This window comes from Rhopalosiphum padi, chromosome 1 (assembly GCF_020882245.1).
Source record: "Rhopalosiphum padi isolate XX-2018 chromosome 1, ASM2088224v1, whole genome shotgun sequence".
Taxonomy (NCBI): domain Eukaryota; kingdom Metazoa; phylum Arthropoda; class Insecta; order Hemiptera; family Aphididae; genus Rhopalosiphum; species Rhopalosiphum padi.
In genome coordinates, this window is record NC_083597.1 from 88,105,461 (window position 1) to 88,123,078 (window position 17,618).

At 29.9% G+C, this 17,618-nt stretch overlaps 1 long non-coding RNA gene across 1 annotated transcript in view; it reads right to left on the reverse strand.

Annotated features, from left to right (window-relative positions):
- LOC132921785 (uncharacterized) overlaps positions 1 to 16,936 on the reverse strand; it is a 29,611-nt gene extending 12,675 nt beyond the window's left edge. The window contains exons 1-3 of the long non-coding RNA XR_009660950.1: positions 16,680 to 16,936; positions 9,116 to 9,296; positions 7,855 to 7,946 (exon numbers count right to left, since the gene is read on the reverse strand). This is a non-coding gene — a long non-coding RNA (uncharacterized LOC132921785). The remainder of the gene's footprint in view (positions 1 to 7,854; positions 7,947 to 9,115; positions 9,297 to 16,679) is intronic.
- Positions 16,937 to 17,618: the final 682 nt, after the last annotated feature.

Here is a 17,618-nt window from a genome sequence, read left to right on the forward strand (position 1 = left end):
TGGGTTTAAAATAATAAAAGGATATTTTAATATGGTTTTCATACATTTTACGCGATGAAAAAACAAAAAACAATTAATATTTGAGCTTAATAAAAAAAAGATTATTAATTATTTGAGTATAATATGTTCGTGTGTGTGTTTTACTATAAATTTCTATCAGCAAAACTAACTTTGTATTTTAAGTTTTAATATTTGAAAAAATTATAATATTAATAAGTATATAATAATAATAATATGCAAAGAATGACTGTTTATGGTTTGTTACAATTTAAAAACACTACGTTTCCGTTTTATATTTATGTAAAACACAAATGGTCAATCTGCGCTGATAAACATTTTAAATTTAATATTTCATTTTTTTTTTTCATTGTGGTATTATTATCGTTGTTATTGAAAATGTTAAAAAACGAAGATGAAATACTTTATGGGTGGTTAGCGTAATTCGTTGACTAATAGTATATCGCATATTCAAGTTTATACGGTGACAAATAAAAATGACATATTTTCCATTATACTTCTCTTTTGGAGCGAGTGTGGCTAACGAAGCGATTAGTTGCCGACAAAAAAAAAAGACACCACAAATTGAAATCTAAAAATCCACTTGTCCGTAATAGATATTCCGTTCTCACACAGTTTCGCTTAAATTGGTCGTGAAATATCGGCACACATACACATAACAATCACAAATCATATACAACAGTAATATAATAAGAGCGAAAAAAAAAATACAAAATATAATAATGGAACAACACGCGTTTTATTCCTATCAATCAGATGCCATTATACACGGATGTAGTGTAGTCTAATTGAATATAACTGTAACTGTCCAATATTCTGGGTCGTATATGCAGTTTAAAATATCAAATAATCACATTTTTTTTTCTTTTAATAATATAATGTTTCTATCACATCCCCTCCAAGAGTTATAACTTATAACATGTATCTGAATGTGTATAGTACTTTGATCTACCAGTACCATAAATATATATGTATAAGAAGAGCTATATAACTTTATTTTATATTTTATGTTTGATTTTAAACTTAACCGATAAAATAGTTTATAATGAGAAATATTTTTGTAGGTAATGAAAATGATTGAGCATAGATCACAGAACATCTGAAAATAATAAGTTTATAGGAGGAAAATAATTAACGCGTTTTAAAGAGTACTAAAAAGTTCAAAGTTGATACGTTTTTAGTTAAATATTATATTAATATCAATTGTATTAATATTTAATATTTTAATGTATTTTATACTTTGGAAGTACCTACCTACTATAATACAGGGTCTGGCAAAAAAAATACCCCCCATATTGGCCATATTTCAAGAGGCAGTTGCAAATAAACAAAGAAAGAAATAGAAAAAATTCTTTCAGTTTTTACTAATAAATATTATGTCATTTTTAATTATTTATTTTAAATTATTTATTTATTATTTTTTATTTTTACTTATTAAGTGGTGTCCTCCATTGTTAACACATTCACGAAGCCTTTTCCGATAGTTTTCCATAACTCTTCGTGTCATTGCTGGCGTAATGGAGGCCAATGCCTGGTGATTGGCTCCTTAAATGCTTGTTGAAGGTATACGGGGTGATGATTGTACATTGGGCCTTTAAATATCCCCAAAGATCGTAATCACAGGGTGATCACGTTAAAAAGTTTAAATTAAAAATTTTTTTTTAAAATCACGTTTTATTTTCGTTATTTTTTGTTGGATTTTATTCCCTTTTTTTTTTTTTTGTCCCTCACCATGCCATTATATTTACTTTAAATGGCACGTATACCACTATCCATCGATACCCTATCCACTGTTGTACCACCACCACAACTCACACAGCGCTATTTCTAAATAAGAGAGGTTTTTTTGCCGGACCCTGTAATATAATATTATACTAAAATTATCTAAGATATATGATTAGTAGGGAACGGATTTGAATGCAAATTGCATTTTTTCCGAAAACATTGCTTTTCAAGCTCAAAATTAATTTCATAAATCAAGGAGTTAAAAAAGTAACTTGCATTCTTTTGATATTTTTAATGCAATTTTATGTTTTTAATTCATTTTTATATAAGTATGGATCCAATTTTATAAAAAAATTTAGCTAAAATTCATTCTAAAAGAATAAAATTAAATATTGATTTTGCCTTGTCGTACTTCTATTTTTATTATTTGTTATGTTTTTACTGATCAGATAAATATGACACCGTCGCCATCTATAATACGGCTTATCAAACGAAATTATTATTGACACGTATAGACACTTCCGCAATTTGACATTTATATACGTACACACAATTAAACGATTAATTAATAAAAATAAGAACTTTTTCATTGTTGAAAATAATTAAAACAATTTAAAAATGAAAAAAAAATGCTTTTTATGGGTGCATTAAATCGTATTTTTTAAGACATTTTTCTTGTTTTTTCGAGAATTAAAATCCGTAGGAATAAATACATTAAAATGCGATTTCAGATTTAACGAAAGTGAGCCATTTATTTCAATTAACTCAAAATGTGTGTTTGATATTATTGTGAATTTTGAATAACCATCAACTCTAATGTCTACAGAGTATATTACATATAACTCTACACCTGATAGTTTTTATACCTACTATGGAATATAACTATTAGAAATTAAAAATATTTTAAGTTTATATTTATAAAATATAATTAATTTAATTCATAGTTAAATAATAATGGGTTGGTTAATTTTAAAAATATAATTTTTTTTTTAACGTTGAGAGGTTATAAAATATATAATATAATATATTATGCATAGACATAATATTTGAAGTTGAATTCTTAGACTAGAATCATAATTAATAAATTAATAATAAAATATAAAAATACAATAATTTCTCGTTATTTGTATTTCACACTGTTTTTAACATAACTTTTAAATATATTAAAAATAGTTACATAACTAATCAAGATTCTTATCCTTGATTTAGAAATATAAATCTTATAAGTCTTACAGTAATACAGTATTTATTTATTTTTGAAAACTATCTTAATATAATAATCTGTTGGGCAAAATTAGAAAAATAAGTGAATGTGAAACATAGGACCATAAATAACGAGATTGAAAAATCCTCCTAGTAAAGGAACTTTGGCAATTATACATCTTACAAAAATGTATTTAATGAAATTAAATTCATTAATATATAGTATAAAATAGTATGTATTTATCATTTTTATTTTATTAACTACGATTAGACCAAGAAAATAAACTAATATGATTTTATTGGTACAAATAAACATGGATGTCATTTATATCGTTAAATAAAGTGTCAATGCAAGTACCTATGCAATGTAATTATTGTATAGCATAGATACTTGCTATTTAGGAATGATAGATTTTTTTACTGTTAAACAATAATTATACTCTAAGAAAAAATAAATGAAATATTAAAATCTACAAAATAAATCGGATAAAAAACATCAAAATAATTGTAATAATTTAATTTAATAAAAAAATGTTATAAAACTTATAATAATGAATGACACGGTTGGATATTTTCAATTTTGCATTATTTATGTATTTTTAGTTGTCATACATCGATACAAATGCTACACAATAAATTAAAGATAAATGGTTAATTAACTGATAGGTTTTCCTATTATTTATTTTTTATCCGTTCATTAAATCGAAATTTCCTTGTATAACACTGACATTTTTCCTAACATCTATTATAAAATTATAGAATAGATATTATTTTTTCAACATATTTGATAAATATAATATTATTTTCAACAAAACGTTTTTAATGTACAACTCCAGTGACATATTTTTATTTTGTTGAAATGTACCGATGAATTCTATCTGAGTTGTCGACTGCTCGGCCTAGGGCGTCAGACACAGAGATAAAAAAAAAAAAACTTACTTACTACAGCTGTAGACATACAAGCATCAAACAGAAGATAACCCTGTTTGGCGACGAAGAAAACTCCGTCCCTCAGAGGATTGTTTATCACATTGTGGAGAATGTAACTAAATTCTTCTTCTTTTACCCCCTACCCCTACGGACAAAGCTCATTCTTTTGTGTAATAAAATCGAGACGGAAAAGCAATTTCTTTAAAGAAAAATCTGAGTTGTGTGGGTATGTGCTTTTTAACGAATTCGTATGGTTTTTCCTTCTTTTTACTTCGACAAACAGTTGTCTAACGAACAGACTTGTTTGTCTTTTGATATATACCCATTTTCTAACAGACTAGTAAAAAGAAGCGGTTACGGTTTAATTAAGCCTAAGTTTTACTTTGGGGACGAGTCGCTCGCTTGACGGAATTTCGAAAGCGCAGAATAGAAGAAAAAGTTTTTGACATTTCCGTCTTATCGTTTAATTATTTCCAATGTGCTATTGACTAATACATATATATATATTTATATATAGGGAAACAAAATAGAGTATCTTATGTGAGCGAATCACTATAACCACTAACAAAAGCATTCTCGTTTAGAAAACATCTAGGATACTTTGAAATAAAGACAGATAAAAGTGATTTTAAAAATTAAAAGTTTCAAGTTGCTTTTTATATCGAATCATTCGATTCGAATGTTTAGATTTTCAACGATATCATTACAACACTTCATTCATTAGTTTTATACGTAATAATTATTTAATTAGCTTAAACATTTAATACAAATAAACGTGTTATGTGTTAAGTTTTAATTTTGACGTGAAAAATTTCAACAAAATTCGCACTGGATATAACTAAATACAAATTCATCATTCACTAGACTTCACTCTCCTCGGTAGAATAATGAAAACAGTCTATATGTATTAAATTATTATTTAAAATTATAAATATATTATTCATCGTTACATTAAAATAATTCTAAAAGCAGCAAAATTAACTATATAGTTTTTAAAATTTAAAATTATTTTAAAATAATCGTTATGCCAAGATTTTTTAAAAATAATAACAAATAATAACATTTTTATTTAATCATCTCCCGGTCTTAAAAAAACATTCCAAAATTATAAGCTTGAATTTATTAAAAATAAATGGTAATTCATGAAATTAATAGATTAAAGTATTTTTAACAAAAACAAACTTTACTTATCATAGAAAATCTAAAGCAAAACGTCAAATTATATTTTTAGAATTAAACGTGATTAAGTTTGTATTACATTTCCTGATTTTAATTATCTTACATTTTTATTATTTTCTGAACTGTAGTAAATTAACCAAATTGTTTATTTTATTTTTTATTAAACGCAGAAAATATTAGCCGTTTTTAAATTTCTGAATATTTTTTCTGTGTAATTATTAGATGTCTAGAAATTGTTTAAAATTATTTACTTATTAGAAAAAAGGACATGGTTATATTTAAATTTTAAATCCTAAATATTATTTAGATACAATCGCAGGAATTCGAAATGTTTAAACATTAAATTTTCCTCTGTATGAGATAGTCATAGATCTTATTCATACAATTATTAAAAATGAACCAATACAATGACTTGATATAAAAATTATATACCTAAATTTTCATTTTCATTTAAATTATTTTTGTACCGATTACAATACAAATCGTCGTATCGTCGTCGTAGGTAACACGTATTATGTTGAACGAATGAACGGGGAGAGAGGAACATATAGGAGAAGCCTCCGCGAGGATTGCGATTTAACGAGTAAAAATCGGACGTTCCTTATAGATCGACGTATATATAGTTAACCATCAGCTAATTTCGCGAACCGTTCCTTCTAACACGCATATGGTGCCGGATCCGGGAGGAAGAATATCGTGAACGAATGTAACACAAGATTTGATGCTCCTCGACAAAATGTTAAAAATATAATATATGAGAAAATCGTAAGACGATTTTCGTTTCCTCGTTCGACAACATCTCGACCGTCGTCGTGGACGCATCGGTTTTCGGCCAATCAAAATTACCGATTCGAATACGAGGATATTTTGCGTGATAGTTGATGTGTATATATGTATAATATACAATAATATGCGTGTGTGCGCGCGCGTAATATAACACCTACGCCATAATATAATGCCTATAACGATATTACACACGGCGCGTAAATGTAAACCGAAGGGAAAGTCGATAAAGAATTAAAGCCCGGGCGGCCGGCTCTGGCTGATGGAAATCAGGAAGCGATCGTTTTGGCCAGTTGCCAGGCAACCAGCCCAGCTAACGGCCAATTTGCGATTAGCGCACACTAGTACAATCGTTTTGCACACTTTATCCCGACCACCCCCGCCGGCGGTGTGTGTGCACGTCATCCGTCGTCGTTTAACTCCCGAACGACCAATAATTTATTGCGCGGACTGTAGCGACCGACGAGACGGATTTCCCTGTTGCACTCGATTTTTATTGGTACATATTATTATTACATTATACACACGCTATTAATCGGTCGACAACGATTGTCGTCACGTGATCATCGATCTCTTCCTGCGTCCTTACACTCGTACAATTATTAGCATATCGTTGTATTATACACAGTGCATAGTGTATATAGGTACACATGAACACATTTGAAATTCGAACTGCGGGATGATGATATTATTATAATGACGATTTTAACTCTGATTTTGATTTGAACGAACAGCGTAATGGTCGTTTTGGTTTCACTGTTGTACTTGAGCTGTCACTATATATACAGAATATAAGCACTCTACGAATTTCAAGAGCCACCTACGCTTTTAAATTTTATCAGTAACTACATATAATATATAGGTACCCTAAGCGTAAGGAAAATCTACCGACCATTGTCATGCTATGAACACTACAGTACTGCAGAAATCTGCTAAATCGGGTTTTTTTTTTTTAATTCGGTTGGAACTGTTTTTCGAATATAACGATTTATCACTATTTTCAAATTTTTAACTATAACACGCCACTACAGTACGCCAAGATAAACGATAGGTACACGTGTATCATAATATTGCTTTTTTAAGTACTCGAAACCGTCAATATTTCTTTCTTAGTTTTTATTTTCCCACTTAACACAGCGATTTATTCCATTACAACCCACTAATAAGTACTTAATTAATATATTAATAGGGGTACGCATTCGACTTGTACTTCCCTTCCGTTTAATGAGCAGCTAATATGAAGTATCGAGTATATGTTAACACGCGTTGTTTTTATTTTTTAATATGTTTAAATAAAAATTATTGTCACACGGCGTTTTTGATAGGCTTCTTAGGTACACCACTGTCGAGATTTGGTTTTGTCGGTGTTATATAAGTATGATTATACTATAGGTAGGTACATCATAATAATATAGTACCTATGATATTAGTAAACATTTCATGTAAGTTAAAACCAAGAGGAACCCGATGCTATACATGTCCTATATTTACATATATATTATTAAAATATCAAATAGGTAAGTATAATAACGTGTTTAGTCATGCCTACAAAGTTATGACTAAGGTAAGGTAATTTAGTATATTACATTATTATGAATATACATAGATAATATTTTCAAAATATTTGTAGGTTAAAATTTGTATTTTATTACTCTCGTACCATATAATATTACCATATACTATAACAAGTTATACCTAATATCTCAATGTAGATGTTCAAATTAAACTTCCAATTAAATATAATGCCGCCGTATATAAAATTGATCTGCATAAACTGTATCTTGTTTTTTTAAAATTATTTTTAGAATTATATTATCTTATAAAAGCATCATTTAATAATAATAATTTAGAAATACTTATAATATATTTACATACATTTAAAACTATCATTCGATATGACATATTATGCATATCATATATTTTTTTAAATATAATGATTCATTCGTTGATTGTTAATAGTTTTCAAAAAATATTACCAAAAACTTTAAAGTAAGTATTTTTATTTAAATTACTTACCATAATATATTAAATCACAATCAATTCTTGATTTTCTTTTTTTTATTTGTCCTCGGTTTAAACAGGATACTTTGACCCATCTAAAAATGCATCTATAAAATATTCAAGAAATTTATTTAATCGTAAAATTATTAAATATATATGCCATTGCTTTGATAAAAAATATTTTAAATTTGAATATTAGGTATACCTATAATAATAAAATATAATTTATATGTATTACATATTATTTAACTTTATTCAGTTACATATTTTTTAGTTTCTATCTATTAGGCAACTTAAATTAGTAACTAATAAATAATAATATACATAATAACCGTGTTAGTTTATCAATTTCTAACAATTTTACTGTGAAAGATTTTAAAACAAAACTGTTATACAAATAAACTGTATTTGAGCTATATATTGCACTAAGTTACACGAGCATTAAAATATTGAAAATTAATGTTAGTGTAAACGCCCAAATATTACACAAGAGGTGTTTTTTGTGGAACTGTGCTGTGCTTAAATTAAAAACTAATTTTTTAGCGTATATATTTACTATAATATATGGTCGGTACAGAACGGCTAATCTATTCGTATTTCTAAGCCATATAATATATGTATCATTAAAAATAGATTTCGTTGCTTGCCCATTACAATATGGTTGACTTCTTATATAGGTCATATCGGTGTATTATGCATGCGATGTGCGCTGACATGCTTGAAATATAATTAGGACACGGCGAGGAATTTCAATATAATATCTTATGGTCTTTTACAAAACTACCCACGCGTGTTCGGATTATCGATCACACATTATTTTAGCGCACGAAAATGGTAATACATATTTTATAACCGCGTAAAAATAATCCAATTAAAATTCCTCGTGTACGCGTTTTTTGCCATAGCTTCCAATAATAATGTCATAATTCATAATCGACTATATACGTTATATCCGTCTATCGACTCTAATACATATACAGCAGAATGTTCCACAATTTTCCGATTATTATTTCTATTACTATCCGCATTAGTGATGCATGGCTGAAAAATCTTTGCGAATTTGTTTCCCTATCATAAAGCATTGGTCGGTTAACGGGCAGGGCGGTGGGAGGTGGAGCACATTATAGTATATGGCCCATTTATCATCACAGCAGGTGTATATTGCTGCGTGTTCGTGCTCTCATTTAAGATTCCGCTCATAACTTTTATTATTATACTTTTTCAGAATTAATACGATTTTTCATCTTATATTACTTCATTGTAACTAGAACCGTACATCTTTCCATCTCTGTTTCCGGGACCGCTGCCTCGGCTTTTCATCCATCCCACACATACACGTACATATATATTAAAAGCCCGTAGAGCTTTGGACGTTAATAAAAGCTTCGGCTCGCTGTACAATGCTAGAATTAAAACCGTCTTCATTGTTATTCTCGAAATGATTCCGGGCGGGAGACCTGTGAACCAAACAAAAAAGAAAAAGAGAATAAATAAATACGAGAGAAGAAAAACCGAGGAAAGACGTATGTTATTAAAGGCGATGGCGGTGGAGCTTGATAAAAAGAAAAAAGGTCGGGACGTATGAGAAATGAGCTTGGACTACCCACCATTTATTTTTATTTTTTTCAGTCGTATATACGTAATATGAAATACGAGGGAAATGTTCTTGCCTAGATTAATTAAACTCTCGGGAAAACGACAATATGTCACGTGCATCTATCGTTTCTTTCCGTTACAATACTAAATTCTACATACACAAATTTGAAAAAAAACTACTTTTCTTTTTAAGTCTTATTTACAACGAATCTAAAATTTGAATTAAATTTGTATTTTTAAATAAAATATGTAGATCATGAATAAATTCGCTACATGTCGAGTAGAATAAATTATATCATATAGCTGCAATAAGATCGATTACAACGTAGGTTTTATTAAAACAAATAATTTGCAAGTGGATTACATAAAATATTATGCAGATCTACAAGAAATAATTAATTACAACTATTTGATTTTGTACGTAATACGCTAATACGTCACATATGCATTAATTAATGATAAAACAACTAAAAATTAAACTATGAACTAAACTATTAAAAAAGTAATAAGTATAAATTATAAATAAATAAAATTTCATTTTTTAAAACTATAAAATAATTAAAATATTGAAAATAAATACAGTATTTTATTTTTTCTAGAAAAATACATATTATAATGCATTACTAAAATATGACTATTATTTTTATAACAGTTGGTGACGACATTCCTTTAGTTAATATATTAAAGTATAAATATATTAATAGTTTTTCTTAAAATAACTTGGAGTTAATAAATAAATATTATTAAAACTAATTTAATAAATTACCTGGTTTTTAAATATTTGTTTAAAATATAATTTAATGATAATTTTTTTAAATTAATTAAGCTTGTAAAAAATTTCCATGGACATGTACAGTATAAACTACATAGACGGTCATTTTAGACAGCATTTTATTTCATGTAAAAATTAAAAATGTTGAGCGTGTTACAATTATAAGTATGTCCAGAACGTGATCAAATTTCAATTTACTCATGCCATTTCATGAAAACAATTATTTGTTTTGCAGTCTTTAATATATAATAGATTTTCTGAATTGGTTCAAAATATGTTCCTCGTAAAAATGTTTACTTCAGTCGTTACCGTAACTCAATTTCGCCACAAGAAAAAAAAGCTTGGTCCACATACCAATGCTTATTCCTCATGTACTTGATATCTTCCACTGAAAAATACACTTAAAACCCTTGTCTACCTATTTTAGCCGTTTTTAGAAAAACGCACGTAACATTCTCCAAACTTTGTTACATAAACATACGACTTTTTTCTTTTAAATTTATTCAAAACAAATTTAGCTTAAATCGACTTATTTTTAACAGGCCAATACGATAATATTAATACAATACAATAAATTGTTATACATATTATTATATTGACTTCCTATATATTGGCTATAAAATACATTAAACGTTGACATGATTATTATATTTATAGAAAAATCTATTTTAATGGGATTTACTGTGTCTAGTGTTCTAAAAGACGACTTTCCTTGGGCTACTTTTCAAACGCAGATCCACAGGGGAGCGTTATTGGTGACCGCCCACCCACTATGGTGTTTTTAAAATAATACCATAATACCGTACAATATATATATATATGTGAGTGTGTAATATATAATACATTGCAGGTGCCCTACGTATGTAAAATTATAATATTTGAATATATATATATCTTCCAAAAAAAAAAAAAAATTACTATAAGAGTTGTTATACGAGTGCATAATAATATGCATTTTTTTCACAGTGTTATACGTGTGACAAAAGCATTTATGTCGATCTATTAACCATATTCTTAAGTTAAATGTTATGTATCGTATTACCAGCAGCGTGTAGTGTCTCGAGTGCTTAAAGTTTTTTCTACTGTGTATTGACTAAAACTTAATCAAGTACTTTCTAGATGAGAAATGATTGTATTAAGAAATGTAGTAAATGTTGACGTTTTGCCTATCACACAATTTCTTAAAGTTATACTTTGACCATTATAATTAGATATAGCTAAATTTTATTTAAATATTCAGAAATCTTAATTTATAATAATTAACGAATTCCGGAATGAGAATAATGAGTAATATATAAGTAAAGAAGTTGTTTTAAAAAAATGTTTAAAGTACTTACTACATAATTAATTATATATATAGATATTAAAAATTCTTTATTGTATTTAATGAAATATATGTGACAACTGACAAGGTTCAGTAAGCAATGACAATAATATAATAATAAAACATTTTTCAAACATAATATCCCAATTCCCAGGTAGCATTTCCGTAATCATAATGTTATTAATATATTATTATTCCATGTCAATACAAATATTACTTTAAAAACATTAGAATTGCATAATAAATTATAATTATATATAACATAACATTATTGATTTTATAGTATTATTAAAAAAATATTTTTGAAACATAACTATAATATTATATTTGTAATATTATTTTCGTTCTATAATAATAATAATAATAATAATAAATAAACGTTTGTACAGAACAACAATACCTAATAATATCTTGTAAACAAAAAAATCAACAACAATAATTGTTATATTCACGCAACATCGACTATCAGACGTCACACAAATACACAATAAGCTGATCATTAACTATTTTATATGTTATTAATTTTTTCAGTAAAAACCTTTTTTTAAGTTTTATATTTTGTCACATATTATATATTATAATATATTAATATATATTGTATACTGTTCATTATTAAAATAGATACATAATATATTATCATAAATCATAAAATTAAATTGTATAATAATATACGCTTGGGGCCATGGGATTTTCTTGGCTTTTTAATCGTGGACATAAAAACAGTGGAGACTACATGTCTTTTTTCCAGGGCAGGCTAAAAGGAGGCCAACATATATTAGGACAGGCACAGTCACACGATAGTGACACAAGCTGTGGAAGAGGGAGCAACACTGGTGTCTACGGTTTGGACCCCTCCCCCTCCACAACTGCCCCAACTTTAGACCTTGACGGCGTTGACGCTGTTAGCTGTTAGCCGATAATCACGATATGTTACATGCCCATGGATGCATAGCCCATATTTTCGCGAACGGCTCAAAATATAAAACGTAATTCGTTAACAACCTACAGTTATGATAATATTATTGATTTTCGTAATAAATTATTAGGTTTTATTAAGAAGCCATAAAGTATCAAACCAATCTATTTTAAAGAAGTTAAAAACTTCCAAAACAAAATGTCCTGTTTAACGAAGAAGTTTCAGGGCGGTCAACGACTGTTGAAATTAGAACTTAAAGCTAAGAATCAAAAAAATAATTTGCATACTTTGGCGGATAAGATCATCCAATACGCCGAGCTGTAGAAAAAAATTAGTATTGAACAAGACCATAATGAGTGTTTGTAGTCATCCACGTGTGAATCAAAAACTAAGTACGATACACACGCTTGTGCGTCGCAGGCAGAGATTAATGGACTACGAGGTGAATTAAAACAAAATTTTACTAAATTGTAGACGGTGGAACATCAATTACGAGAAGCGCGAGATGAAATAGTTAAGCGAACGACCGAGTTTAAGGAGACACTTCAAGAAACAACTAAAGCCCTATGCAAAGAGAAAAATAAACTGGAGAAGAAAAACGAGTAAACTTGAGAATGAGAATATATTGTTGGTCTCAAACATAGCGTGTAATAATACGTAACTATGCAATTCCTAAATGAAATACAATACGGTCAAATGTTAGCTCACAGTTTAAACCGACCGGTTAAACTTTTAGAAGTGACTAGTACAAGTTGCAACAAGAAACGGAAACTGAAAATTTAAGAACTCTTTGTTGGCAGTAAAAATGTTCACGACAAATCGTGAACTCAATGAGTTGATTAAAAAATAAATGAAATGAATTACATAGATGTGAATTTCTGTGTTATACAAAAAAAAGTGCGTTACATTGTGTTAACTAAAATTTGACTAGACAACAATTTGGCATGTTTGAATTTATTAGATCCAAAGCTTGGACATCATATATTATATTCAATGATGATTTTATAATAAAAACATTGGCGTTTGTGTTGCATTCCTAGTTGAAGTAATAATAAGAAATAATAAAAAATTGTCTCGGGTAACGTAAATTAGCTATAAGATGCCTTGTGCAATTTATTGAGATCTTATAAAGATATTTAATTAGAAAGCATTATTTTGTACATTATTAAAAACGTAAACATATATATTTTCAATTTTCAAAAAACTATCCTTTTCGAGTTTTTAAATTTTGATTTTAAATTTCAGTATGACAATATGACTTATTACTATTTAATATTTCCAAAAATTGTGTTAAAATCTAAAATATTAACCAAACGAATCGATATTACTAATTATTATTTATATAAGTATAAAAACATAATATGAACAATATGTACTTTTTATTCCAAAAAAAAAAAAAACCAAAAATCTGCATTATTGATAAATTAATTGTAAATTTGTAATATAAATGTGGATATATGATAATATATATATATTTACAAATTATTATTTGCTTTTGCTTATTTATTGAATTTATAATTGGAATTATGCAAATAATCTTTGTAGTGTCTCTGATTTTTCATATCAGCCAATTGTATATCCAACGGTAGTTACCTACTGTACTTTTTACAACACTAGTTACATAGTTAATATTGAATACATTACATACGTATTTTATAAATATTTTTTTTTTAAATCGTTCTAATCATAATTAGTATCGCAGTTATCACTCTATTCAATCACAAAGTTTATTTTTAAAAGTTCTATATAACATGAAGTATTTTTAAAAATAAAATTTAATATTGCTCATAATATATTGTTTAAATGGGTTTTATGGTTTTTAGGGGCTAGACTTTTAGCTAAGCTTTCCAAGCTCCCCACTTGCAATAGTTAAATTTTTCTTGTAAAATAAAACAACAAATTTTATATTACTATAAAGTGATTTATATAACAGGTATAAATGGCTAACATTTCGTTATCTACTCATAGAAGTGAGACGTTAGCGCTAATTTGCTATCAAAGTATTAGACACTGTTAGAATTACTGTGGTTAGGACCGCCCTTTCACACACCCTTTATTTCCAGCAATAAAAAGAATAGGTGTTTTTCTTATTGTTCACGTTTGAAAACAAGATCATCATCAGGTGGTTTAACAAAAACATAAAATGAAGTATCTATCTATCTATTTAAAATACAAAATTTATCGAAAAAAAAGAAACTCGACAAAAACAGATTACTTTTTCATATTAATATAGAACAATCGATTTCTTCAGACGTAAAACTACATACAAGTAATAAATTGACCTTATCATTGTCTTCAACACATATTCAATCATCGTCCTATAAAAATGAATTCAAAAAAAAATTCACAATAAAAATGAAAACAAAATATACATTTTATGATTCAATTACTTACAAAATATCCAATTGAAAAACATAAAATATTTCATCACAAACGGAAAAACCAAATTGTACTTTTACATAGTTGGTTTTAAATTTCAACACTAAATTATCGACAAATGCGGTTAAAATTTTAAATTAAAACTAAGGGTTCGGGTGGGCAAATAATAATGAATTCATTTTCAATAACTGCGCCGCACACCTGCAAAAACAGACGAATTATCGATCGTGCGGGAAACCGAAAAAATCGCAACCGGCTATGCACGCGCCATATCGGTCCGACGGCCGTCTGTTTTCCGTTTCCATATATAATTACAACAAACGGCTTGCTAAGTTTTCCCGGGAAACGGTTTGGTCCTGTGCGTATATACTTAATGACCGTGCAGCAGCTGTCCTAAGGTCGTTGCAAACGTTTCACGCGCTATAAAAATTAGCATAATTTCTAATAAACGTACAGCGATAGGCGCATAACCCGGGGCAAAATACTATGGATCCGTTAGCATTTCAACTACAACCTACGCGGGTTTCGGCGAAACGGCACGAATATCGTAGTGTAAAAAAAAAAAAAAAAATAATAATATTTTATCGAACAGAAATGTTCTGTATTATTATATAGGTACCTATATTATATTATGGTCATATTATTTTACCGTATACCGTACACGCGACGACAATAACGATAATAATAATAATAATAATAATAATAATAATGAAAAATCACTGGACGAGGGCGAAAGCGTTTTTCGGCGAGTGCAGTCGTATAGGTACCTTATATTCGTATAATAGTGGTCAGCAGCAACGGTACTTAGTATTGATCTCCGGTCCGAGCGCGCGTGGGACATCGTGCGGGGCGCGAGCGAGGACGTGTGTGTGTGTGTGTGTGTGTGTGGCGCGCTCGCGGGGCGAGTGGTCGCGGAGGGTGCCGTGTTGGGTGGCGAAGTGGTGCGGCGGGCGAGGGCGAGTGGCGGTGGCGAAGACGGCGGTCGGTGATGATGCTGCGCTCTCGGTATTTACGCAATTAGCCGGCTACGGGGCGGCCGAAACGCGCGGAGGGGTGAGCCGCGCACGCGCATTACCCGATCACCTGAAACTCGGCGGACGCTCCGTATAATAATAATATATAATATTATAACGTTATATTATTATATATATACGAAACGCGCCAGAGGGGACGCGGAAAAAGCCGGAGGCGCGTAGATCGCGATCGACGATCGGAATCGCGCGGGCGTACGCGCGACTGCTGCTGCGGCGGCGGTCGGTCCCGTCGTCAGCTGGTCGTTTATCATTTCGGTTATGCGGGACTTAACGCGCATATAATATATAATATTATATATATATATACGTATACGTTGTACGAAGACCTCCGGGCCGGAAAAATATATACACATTAACGATATTAAAACCATCACGGATGCGTGCGCGCATTATATATTATGTGGTTCGCGGACGGGTGCGCAAGAGTGTGTGCGAGAAAAAATATACTTCTAGAGAAAATATAGGAGAACGAAAATTAATCAAATTACGGCCCAACTGTGTGTGTGTGTGTGTGCGGTTTTTGACGAAATGGAGCGGAAATATTGGCCGGCCGTACGCGGGTTGACGATGTCATTAATTCTTGTCCGGTTTTGTTTCTACTGCAACGCACTTCCGCGGCGGACCCGGCCTATACGCGGTGGCCGTACACGGTTCACGTGTCAGAAATTAATAAATCCGCCGCCACTGCGACCAGGAGCGCTTTTTCATTTTGATAATGGATTTGCTCCGAGCTTTATACGTATACATATTATATATATGTGTGTGTGTGTGTGTGTTTGTACGATGCAGTGTTATAATATTATATATATATATGTATACCTGCTTCTCTTCCGTCATAATATACGCAAACAAATGTACACACAACGATATTATATTGAACGGGGTGGACGGTCCTCCTCCACGTGTTTTCTCGTTTTAAATGGCGCGGGAAATCGTGATGATGGGCTTTCCTGCAAGGCTGTAAACATACACACAGGACGCCGGTCCGGACGCGCGTGTAGTACCACTCGCGAAGACTACCACCCGATCCGATGCGTCACGCGGTTTACACGTGCCGATAAGCCCTGGCGGATATAGCTCGATATAATAATAATATAATGTAATATATAAGTCTCGAACAATTTTATGTGTGATGTTTTAAACGTTTCAAAAAACAACTTCAAGTATACTCCAGTGCGTAGACTTCGGTCTAACATCCCCGTTATTCGGTTATTTCGGTTATTTTGTTCGCTGTTATTGGCGTTATTAGAGATGCGTACCCGCGAACGGCGGTGGATGGCTTACGTTTTAAATTCATATCAATACTACAATACCACTGCCAGTACGCGTACCTTCGTATAAACTATAAAGGATTAAAAAATAAATAAATAAATACATTTTCGTTTCCCGACGAATAAAATAATATATATATTCTCGATTTAACGTTTTTCTAACAATACTTTGCACAGTTGTATTAAAGTCACATTAAGCTATACATATATATAGTCGAAAACCAAAAATAAATATATTACGGCAACGCCCGCCCACGCAAATTCGTCAATACAAATGTTGTTTTTTTTTCGAAAACATTATGTATAGTTTTCGATAACGAAATTAATGTTGTATTCTCGACAGGCACTTTGTATATAAACAAATCGATAAAGCTTCCATTGCTCACGATTGCTCTTATATATTCGGACAAAGGACAACCCCCGCTAATGGACATTGGCTATTCGATTTTCGGGAATAAAAAAAAAACGCCTGGAAGCGAATTTCCAA